The sequence below is a fragment of the Mesoplodon mirus genome (assembly GCF_964341445.2).
Source record: "Mesoplodon mirus genome assembly, contig: HAP1_SCAFFOLD_34, whole genome shotgun sequence".
NCBI lineage: Eukaryota > Metazoa > Chordata > Mammalia > Artiodactyla > Ziphiidae > Mesoplodon > Mesoplodon mirus.
The window spans coordinates 5253351-5265353 of NW_028295813.1; positions in this window are offsets into that span (position 1 = coordinate 5253351).

Consider the following 12003-nt stretch of genomic DNA (forward strand, 5'->3'; position numbering starts at 1 on the left):
TATACCTTGGGAAAAACAAAAATGGACAGAAAACAGGCACCCCAACGTTTACCACCTCTCTGTTAAAAAGGGCCTCCACTTGGATATAACCTAAATGTCCCTGGAAGGATAAAATGGATAAAAGAGATGGGGTACTTATGTAGAGTGGAATATGACTCATCCCGAAATCAATGAAATAAGGCCAGTTGGAACAACTCTGGAGGAGTTACATACGATCATTCTAAGTGACACATGTCAGAAAGAAAAAGACACATATCATAAGATGTCACTTAAAGGTGGAATCAAACATGGCTACACATGAAATAAACTACAAAACAGAAACATAGTCAAATATGTAGAAAATAGACATAAGGCTGCTAAATGGGAAAGGTGGGGAATGGTGAGGTATTATCCAGGAGGTTGAAATTAGCAAATATACCATTCCAAGTACCAAATTGAATAACTGACAAGGCCTACACGGTACCTCAAAGAACTGCAGTCAGCCCACTCAAGTCACTGGACAATAATACATATGACTCGTAAGGATCTGAGAAAGAATTTATTGTTGTCTCGCAGTACATGAATCAAGTGGATGTACAGCAGCAAAAAACAGAGCTTTGAAAATCAGCTGTAACCAATATAAAAATAAATTTAAAAATATTTATAAAAACGGTGAGACAGACAAAAATTCTTACAACTTTTGTTGAAGGGCTACGATGTAACATGGATTGAACACATGTAGACCCACAGCAGGATGATATATAAGGCTGGAAGCTATGCACGCTAAGAGATGTTAGAGAGGCTGGGTGAGGAAATGCAGACCTTTTAAAGTAATACTGCCTGGTCCCCATTCCATGGGTCCCAAATCGGCAGGTTCAAGGGAATCTTCTGACAGCGAAAATATGCCTGCGAAACCGAGATGAATGTACACCGTGTGCTCAGGAAAGGTGTCTAAAATGCACCTCATTTTTGATCTCCTGGTGCTGGGGTTCGCAATTCCAGCCACATTATTAACAATATCCCCTCTTGGAGAATCAGCACCTTTAACCTCCTGTTTCACACAGTTTGCAATTTGTGCAGAGGATAAATGGGAAGGGGGGAACCAATGAGAGATAAGCTGTAGGAGTTTTGACAGGCACATGTCACTCTAATTTCCCATTAGGAACAAGAATTAACCAAAGGCTCAGCCTGCCTCCTCAGAACCAGAATAGGGCCAGAAGCAATCCAATGGTTTGACGGCGAGCTCACAATAAAAGCAAGTTGTAAAATGGAGCTCAGGAGCAGACAATTCAAAGACCTGCAAAGATATAAATGATAACCAACGTCCAAAAATATATTCAGGTAAGGCAACGAAGAGGATCTGAATGAGAGGCAGAATTGCAGGAAACAGATTTCAAAAGGTAGATTGTACTCACATTTAAAGCATATGAAAAGCAGCAGAATTTCTAAAATGATGCAGTTGGGCAAAAGGGTGTATGCCTTTTTTTCGTGAATAACTTCAGGAAAAAAACACATACAGAGTTTTTGGCCAACCAAGCAAGAGGGAAATGCAAATCCGCACAACAAAGAAGTCTCAATGTCCACTGCTCAGAAAGGCCATCCAAAAAATGTGTACAAACCAGAAATGCTGGAGAGGCCATGGAGAACAGGGAGCCTAGTCACGCTGATGGGTGGGGTATAAATATCCAAGAGCCACTCTGAAGAAGTGTATGCTGTTTCCTAAAACATTTAAATACAAAGCCCCCGAGCAAAGGGGACTTCAACTCATGGACATATAACTTGGGAAGACTAAATATCGACAACACACAGGCACCCCAATGTTTAGGGCTGCTCTGCATACAAGAACCTCAATTTCGGTACACCTAAAATATCCCAGGAAAAAGAGAAATGCATAAATTACTTGTGGTAATTTTGTACAACGGAATATCACTCAGACGTGAAATCAATGTCATAAGGCCAGTAGCAGCATAAAGAGTGGATTTAGGTATGATGATTCTAAGGGAAATTAGTCACACAGAAAAAGAATCTATTCATAAGATATCACTTACAGAGGGAATGTCAACATCACAACACATGAACTGAATTAAGAAAGAAAACAGAGTCTCACATTTAGAAAACACTCTTATGCCTGTTTAATGGGAAAGGAGAGGTGGGGTGATGCATAAAACCAGAGTTTGATATTAGCACAGGTACCATTCCATAAACCAAATAGAGAACAGACGAGACCTACCCCTTCCTCAGTGAACGGGACTCAAACCCCCTATTCCCCGCAGAGGAATATATCTGACTAGTGAGAATCTTAAAACCTATGTATTGATTTGTCTTCATAAGGGAATCAAGTGTGTCTAGACTGGCATAAACACGTCAGTGAAAATCAGCTCAACCCCATTATAAAAATGAATTTCAAAAACAAACAAAAAAACAGCGAAATTCTTACACAATTCCTTCAGGGGTTCTGATGAAACCGGGAATGACCCTATCTGTAAAGACAGCTGGATGAGACATAAGGCTGGACACTTGGGACTGAGAGGACTGGTGAGATTGGGAGAGAAAATGCAGACCCTTTAATGTACTAATGCATGCCACGATTCCATGGATACCAAATCTCCAGGTAGTAGGGAATATCACTACAGTTATAACATGTATGGGAAACCTAGAGAATGGACACCCTGTGATGGTGAAAGGTTTCTAAAAGTCTCCTAATTTTTCCTATCCTTGTGCTCCAGTTTGGCATTCCAACTGCTTTACTATCAATCTCCCAACTTAGGAGAGCCAGCCCCTATAACCTCCTGGTTCGCACAGTTTGCTAATTGTGCAGAGGATGAAAGGGAAGAGGGAGAACCAATCAGAGAGTAGATGTAGGCTTTTGATGGGCACATGTCACTCTAAATTCCCGTCAGGAAGAAGAATTAACCAAAGCCTCAGCCACCTGCAGGGAATAGTATAGCTACCCCTGGAACAAGTATAGGTCCTGAAGCCAAATTGTGGATTTGCAGTCAGCTCCCAAAAATGGGATTTGAAAATTGGAGCTCACGGGCACAGCAATTCACAAACCGACAGTTATAAAGGACTACTGTCTTCCAAAAATCTGTTGAGGGAAGGCAATGAAGCTGACTTGAAAATGACGCAGAATTGCACAAAACATATTTCAAGAGGTAAATTGGAATCGCCTTTAAAGCACAGGAAAAGCATCACAACTTCGACAATGATGCACTTGGCCAAAAAGGGCATATGCGTTTTCTCCTGAATATATTCAGGAGAAAATACATACGACCTTTTTGGACAATCAAGAAAGCGCGCAATGCAAATCCACACTACAAAGAATTGTCACTTCCCACGGGTCAAAAGGGACATCCGAAAATATGTAAAAACCAGAAAGGCAAGAGGGAGATGCCAAGGGCATGAAGCAATATGATCCAAAGTGTCATGAAGGATTGTGATGACAAGCGCATGGAGCATTGTGATGACAAGATTATGTAGCATATTGCTGACAAAGGCATGGATCATTGTGATGACAAGGTTCATGGAGCACCGTGATGACAAGCGTAACGGAGCATTGTGATTACATGGGTCATGGAGCATTGGGATGACAAGGGCATGGAGCATTTTGATGACAAGAGTCCCGGATCATTGTGTTGTCAGTGTTCATGGATCGTTGTGATGACAGGAGTCATGGAGCATTGTGATGACAGGGGTCATGGAGCATTGTGATGAGAAGGTCAAGGAGAATTGGGCTGAAAACGTTCATGGAGTATTGTGATGACAGGGGCCATGGAGGCTTGTGATGACAAGGTACTGGAGCATTGGGATGAGAAAACCATGGAGACTTGTGATGACAAGTCTCATGGAATATTCTGATGAAAAGGGGCATGGAACATTGTGATTACAGGGGTCTTGTGGCATTGTGATGACAAGGGCATGGAACATTGGGATGAGATGGCCATGGAACGTTCTGATGACATGCATCATGGAGCTCTGTGATGACAAGGGCATGGAACATTGTGATGAAAAAGGCATGGAGCCTTGTCATGACAGGGTTCAAGGAGCATACTGAGGACAAGTGTCAGAGAGCATTGTGATGACAAGTGTATTGAGCATTGTGATGAAAAAGGTCATGGAGCATTGTAATGAGAAGACCATGGATAACTGTGATGACGAGCGTCATGGGGCGTTGTGATGATAAGTGTTATGGAACATTTTGATCACAATGATTTGGAGCATTGTGATGACAGAGATCATGGAGCATTTTGATTTCATTGTGATGACAATAGCATGAAGCATTTTGATGATGGGCATGGTGCATTGTGATTACAGAGGTCTTGGAGCATTGTGATTAGAAGGGTCATGGAGCCTTGTGATGACAAGGCCATGGAATATTCGTGATGGCAGGGGTCATGGAGCACTGTTATGACAGGGTTAATGGAGAATTGTGATGGCAAGGGCATGGAACATTGTGATGAGAAGGCCATGGAGCCTTCTGATGACATGCGTCATGGAGCTTTGTGATGACAAGGTCATGGAGCAATGTGATGAGAGCGTTCATGGAGCATTGTGATGACAATAACATTGAGCATTTTGATGAAAAGTTCATGGAGCATTGTGGTGACAAATTTCACAGAGCCTTGTGATGATGAGGGCATTGACTTTTGTGGTGACACACGTCATGGAGTCTTGTGATGACGGGACACATGGAGCATAGTGATGACTGGGGTCATGTAGCATAGTGATGACAGGAGCATGGAGCATTGGTCTGACAAGTTTCATGGATAATTGTGTTGACAGTGGGCATGGCACATTGTGATGAAAAGGGCATGGAGCATTGTGATGACAAGGTCATGGAGTATTGTGAAGACAGGTGTCAGGGAGCATTGTGATGGCATATTTCATGTACCATTGTGATGACAATGGCATGGAGCATTGTGATGCCGAGTGTTATGGAGGATTGTGATGACAAAGGTAATGGAGCATTGTGATGACAAAGGCGTGGAGCTTGCTATGACAGGGGTCATGGGACATTGCGATGACAAGTGCATGGAGAATTGTGATGACAAGAGCATGTAACATGGGGATGAGAACTGTCATGGAGCATTGTGATGACAAGGACGTGGAGAATTGTGATGACAAGGGACATGGAGCATTGTGATGACCAGGGCATGGAGCATTGTTATGGCAAGACCGTGGAGCACTGTGATGAGAAGACCATGGATAATTCTGGTGACGAGCATCATGGAGCACTGTAATGACAAAGGGCATGGAGCATTGTGATGATAGGTCTCATGGAGCATTGTGATGACAGGGGTCATGGATCATTGTGATGACAAGGGTCATGGAGTATTCTGATGACAAGCTTGTGCAGTATTTTGATGACAAAGCATTTAACACTGTGATGGGAAGTGTCATGGAACATAGTTATGCCAAGAACGTGGAGAATTGTGATGAAAGGGAACATAGAGCATTGTGATGACCAGGGCATGGAGCATTGTGATGGCAAGACCGTGGAGCACTGTGATGAGAAGACCATGGATAATTGTGATGACGAGCGTCATGGAGCGCTATGATGACAAGAGGCATGGATCATTGTGATTACAGGGGTCTTGGAGAATAGTGATGACAAGGGCATGGAGCATTGTGAAGAGAAGGCCATGGAGCATTCTGATGAATGTGTCATGGAGCACTGTGATGACAAGTGCATGGAGCACTGTGATTACAGGTGTCTTGGAGCATTGTGATGAAAAGGGCATGGATCATTGTGATGAAAAAGGCATGGAGCCTTGTCATGACAGTGTTCAAGGAGCATACTGACGACAAGTGTCAGGGATCATTATGATGAGAAGTGTATTGAGCATTGTGATGACAAAGGTTATGGAGCATAGTGATGAGAAGACCATGGATAATTGTGATTATGAGCCTCATGGGGTGTTGTGATGAGAAGTGTTATGGAACATTTGGATCCTAACGGTTTGGAGCATTGTGATGACAGAGGTCATGGGGCATTATGATTTCATTGTGAGGAAAATAGCCTGAAGCATTATGATAATGGGCATGGTGCATGGTGATGATAGGATTCATGGAGCTTTGAGATGAAAAGGGGGATGGACCATTGTGATAAAAAGTGTCTTGGAGCATTGTGATGAGAAGTCCATGGAACATTCTAATGACATGAGTCATGGAGCTTTGTGATGACAAGGGCAGGGAGCATTGTGATTACAGGGGTCTTGGGACATTGTGATGACAAGTGTCATGGAGCCTTGTGAATGACAAGGCCGTGGAACATTGTGATGGCAGGGGTCATGGAACATTGTTATGACAGGTGTAATGGAGCATTGTGATGAGAAGGACAGGAAGCATTGGTGTGAAATGTTTCATGGATTACTGTGATGAGAGTGGGCATGGAGCATTTTGATTACAAGGGTCTTGGAGCATTGTGATGGCAAGGGCATGGAGCATTGCGGTGACAGGGCCATGGAACATTCTGATGACATGCGTCATGTAGCTTTTTGATGAAAAGGGCAAGGAGTATTTTGATTAGAGGGTTCGGGGAGCATTGTGATGACAAGTGTCATGGAGCCTTGTGATGACAAGGCCGTGGAACACTGTGATGGCAGGTGTCATGGAGCATTGTTATGACAGAGGTAAAGGAGCATTGTGATGAGAAGGGCATGGAGCATTGGTCTGAAATATTTAATGGATTATTGTGATGAGAGTGGGCATAGAGCACTGTGATGATAAGGGCATGGAACACTGTGATACATGGGTCATGGAGGATTGTAATGACAAGGTCATGGCGCATTGTGATGAGAAGGGCATCGAGCATTGGGATGACAAGTGTCATGGAGCGTTGTGATAACAAGGGCATGGAGCAATGTGATGAGAGGGGTCATGAAGCATTTTGATGACAATGACCTGGAGCATTGTGATGCCAAGGGTCATGGCGCTTTGGGATGACAAAGGTCATGGAGCATTTTGATGATAAGTGCATGGTGCATTGTGATGAGAAGGGCAGGGAGTATTTTGATGACAGGGTCATGCAGTAATATGATGAAAAGTGTATTGGAACATTTTGATGACAGGGGTTATAGAATATTGTGATGTCAGGGGTCATGGAACATTGTGATGATAAAGGGATGTAGCATTGTGATGACAGGGGTCATGGGGCATTGTGATTACAGGGTTCAGGGAGTATTGTGACGACTAGTGATGGAACACTGTGATATCTCTGGTGAGAGAGCATTTTGATGAGAAATGTACGGAGCATTGTGATTACAAGGTTTATGAAGCTTTGCAATGACAAGTTTCTGGACCGTTGTGATGAAAAGTGAATGGCACATTGTGATGACAAGGGTCATGGAATATTTTTCAGACAAAGGCATGGAGCATTGTGATGACAACAGTCACGGAGCATTGTGATGAAAACGGAATGGGGCATTGTAATGAAAAAGGCATGGAGCCTTTTCGTGACAGGGTTCAAGGAGCATTGTGATGACAAATGTCGGGGAGCATTGTGATGACAAGTGTAATGAGAATTGTGATGACAAAGGTCATGGAGCATTGTGAGGAAAAGGGCATGGAATTTTGTGATGACAAGCATCATGGAGCATTGTGATGACAAGTGTTATGGAACATTGGGATCACAAGTGTTTGGAGCATTGTGATGACAGAGGTCATGGATCATTTTGATTTCAAGGAGCATGGAGCATTTTGATGACAAGGGCATGAAGCAATGTGATCCCAAGGTTCATGGTGGTTTGTGATGACAATGGAAATGGAGTATTGTGATGACAAGCACATAGGGCATTGTAATGACAAGGTCATGTAGCATTTTGCTGACAAAGTCATGGAGCATTGTGATGACATGTGTCATGGAGCACTGTGATGACAAGTGTCACGGAGCATTGTGAATACAGGGGTCATGGAGCATTGGGATGACAAGGGCATGGATCATTGTGATGACAAGGGTCATGGAGCATTGGGCTGTATATGTTCATGGAGTATTGTGATGACGGGGTCATGGAGCATTGTGATGACAGAGGTCATGAAGCATTTTGATTTCATTGTGCTGACAATATCCAGAAGCATTATGATGATGGGCATGATGCATTGTGATGACAGGGTTCATGGAACATGGAGATGAAAAGGGGCATGGAGCATTGTGATTACAGAGGTCTTGGAACACTGTGATGACAAGGGCATGGAGCATTTTGATGAGAAGGCCATGGTACATTCTGATGACATATGTCATGGAGCTTTGTGATGACAAGGGAATAGAGCATTGTGATTACAGGGGTCTTGGAGCATTGTGATGACAAGTGACATGGAGCATTGTGATGACAAGGCCATGGAACATCGTGATGGAAGGGGTCATGGAGCATTGTTATGACAGGGGTAATGGAGCATTGTGATGAGAAGGGCATGGAGCATTGTGATTACAAGTTTTATGGAGCAATACCATGACAAATTTGTGGACCGTTGTGATGAAAAGCGCGTAGCACATTGTGATGACAATGTTCATGGAGCATTTTTCTGACAAAGGCATGGAGCATTTTGATGACAAGGATTACGGAGCATTGTGAGGAAAAGTTCATGGAGCATTGTGGTTATAAAGGTCACAGAGCCTTGTGCTGACGTGGGCATGGACCATTGTGATGACAAATGTTATGAAGCATTGTGATGACTGGAGTCACTGAGCATTGTGATGACAGGGGTCATGGAGCATTGTGATGACAAGGTCATGGAGCATTTTGGTGAGAGGGGCATGGAGCATTGGTCTGAGAAGTTTCTTAGATTATTGTGATGACAGTGGACATGGTGCACTGTGATGACAAGGGAATGGATTATTGTGATGAGAAGGTCATGGAGTATTGTGAAGACAGGTGTCAGGGAGCATTGTGCTGACATATGTCATGGTCCATTGCAATGACAATGGCAGGGAGCATTGTGATGCCAAATGTAATGGAGGATTTTGATGACAAATATAATGGAGCATTGTGATGACAAGGGCTTGGAGCATTATGATGACAAGGGCCGTTGAGAATTTTCATGACAAGGTCGTGAAGCATTGTGATGACAAGGTCCTGGAGCATTGTGATGAGAAATCCATAGAGAGTTGTGATGACAAGTCTCATGGAGCATACTGATAAAAAGGGGCATGGAGCATTGTGATTACAGGGGTCTTGGAACATTGTGATGACAAGGGCATGGAGCATTGTTTTTAAAGGGGTATTGGTGCATTGTGATGAAAAGGGCATGGATCATTTTGATGAAAAAGGCATGGAGCCTTGTCATGACAGGGTTCAATGAGCATACAGACAACAAGTGTCAGGGAGCATTTTGATGACAAGTGTATTGAGCATTGTGATGACAACGGTCATGGAGCATTGTCATGAGAAGTCCATGGATAATTGTGATGACGAGCATGATGGGGCACTGTGAGGACAAGTGTTATGGAACATTGTGATCACAAGGGTTTGGAGCAATGTTATGATTGAGATCTTGGAGCATTTTGATTTCATTGTGATGACAGTAGCATGAAGCATTATGATGATGGCCATGGTGCATTTTGATTACAGGGTTCATGGATCATTGAGATGAAAAGGGGAATGGAGCACTGTGATTACAGGTGTCTTGGAGGACTGTGATGAGAAGGGTCATGGAGCCTTAAGATGACAAGTACACGGAACATCGTGATGGCAGGGGTCATGGAGCATTGTTATCACAGGGGGAATGGAGCACTGTGACGGCAAGGGCATGGAGCATTGTGATGAGAAGACCATGGAGCATTCTGATGACATGTGTCATGGAGCTTTGTGATGACAATGGCATGGTGCAATGTAATGAGAGTGTTCATGGAGCACTGTGATGACAATGACATGGAGCATTGTGATGCCAAGGGTAATGGATCTTTGTGATGCCAAAGTCATGGAGCATTTTGATGACACGGGCGTTGTGCATTGTGATGAGAAGGACAGGGAGCATTGTGATGACAGGGTCATGGAGCAATTTGATGAAAAGTTTCATGGAACATTATGATGACAGTGTTTATGGAACATTGTGATGACAGGGGTCATGGAGCATTATGATGAAAAGGTTCATGGAGCATTTTGATGAAAGGGGTTATGGAACATTGTGATGTCAGGGGTCATCGAACATTTTGATAATAAGTGCATGTAGCATTGTGATGACAGGAGTCATGGAACATTGTGATAACAAGGGTGAGGGAGTATTGTGAGGAATAGTGATGTAACATTGGGATATCTGTGGTGAGAGAGCATTTTGATGAGAAGTGCATGGAGCATTGTGATGACAAGGTTTATGGAGCATTGTGATGACAAGATTGTGGAGCACTGTGATGACAAGCGCATGGTGCATTGTGATGACATGTGTCATGGAGCATCATGCTGAGAAGTGCATGGAGCATTGTGATGACAAGGGTCATGGAGCACTGCGCTGAGAAAGGCATAGAGCATTGTGATGACAAGGATCAAAGAGCTTTGTGATGACAAGTCTCATGGAGCATACTGATGAAAAGGGGCATGGAGCATTTTGATTACAGGGGTCTTGGAGAACTGTAATGAAATGTGCATGGAGTATTTTGATGAGAAGGCCATGGAACATTCTGATAACATGTGTCATGGAGCTTTGTGATGACAAGGGCATGGAGCATTGTGATTACAGTTGTCTTGGAGCACTGTGATGACAAGTGTCACGGAGCCTTGTGATGACTGGGCCGTGGAACACTGTGATGACAGGGGTCATGGAGCATTGTTATGACAGGGGTAATGGAGCATTGTGATGAGAAGGGCATGGAATATTGGTCTGAAATGTTTTATGGATTATTGTGATGAGAGTGGGCATGGAGCATTGTGATGACAAGGGCACAGAACACTGTGATACATGGGTCATGCAGGATTGTAATGATTTGGGCATGGAGCATTGTGATGAGAAGGGCATCGAGCATTGTGATGACAAGTGTCATGGAGCTTTGTGATGACAAGGGCATGGAGCAATGTGATGAGAGGGTTCAGGGAGCATTGTGATGACAATGAAATGGACCATTGTGATGCCAAGGGTCATGGAGCTTTGTGATGACAAGTCATTGAGCATTTTGAAGACAAGGGCATGGTGCATTGTGATGAGAAGTGCAGGGAGCATTTTGAAGACCGGGTCATGCAGCAATTTGATGAAAAGTGAAATGGAACATTTTAATGGCAGGGGTTACAGAATATTGTTATGTCAGGGTTCTTGGAACTTTGGGATGAAAAGGGTCATGGAGCATTTTGATGACAGGGGTTATGGAACATTGTTATGTCAGGGGTCATGGAACATTGTCATGATAAGGGAATGTAGCATTGTGATGACAGGGTCATGGAACATTTTGATTACAGGGGTGTCGGAGTATTGTGATGACTAGTGATGGAACATTGTGATATCTCTGGTGAGAGAGCATTTTGATGAGATGTGCATGGACCATTGTGATTAAAAAGTTTATGGAGCATTTCAATGATAAGGTTGTGGACCTTTGTGATGACAATGGTCATGGAGCATTGTTCTCACAAAGAATTGGAGCACTGTGATGACAAGGGTCACAGTGAATGGTGATGAAAAGTTCATGGAGCATTGTGGTTACAAATGTCACAGAGCCTTGTGATGACGCGGGCATGGACCATTGTGATGACAAACGTTATGAAGCATTGTGATGACTGGAGTCATAGAGCATTCTGATGATGGGGTCATGGAGCATTGTGATGACAAGGGCATGGAGTATAGTGATGACAGGTAATGGAGCATTGGTCTGACAAATTTCATAGATTATTGTGATGACAGTGGGCATGGTGCATTGTGATGACAAGGGCATGGAGCATTGTGATGAGAAGGTCATGGAGTATTCTGAAGACAGATGTTAGGGAGCATGGTGATGACATATGTCATGGTCCATTGCATGACAATGGCATGGAGCATTGTGATGCCAAATGTAATGGAGGATTGTGATGACAAATATAATGGAGCACTGTGATGATTAGGGCTAGG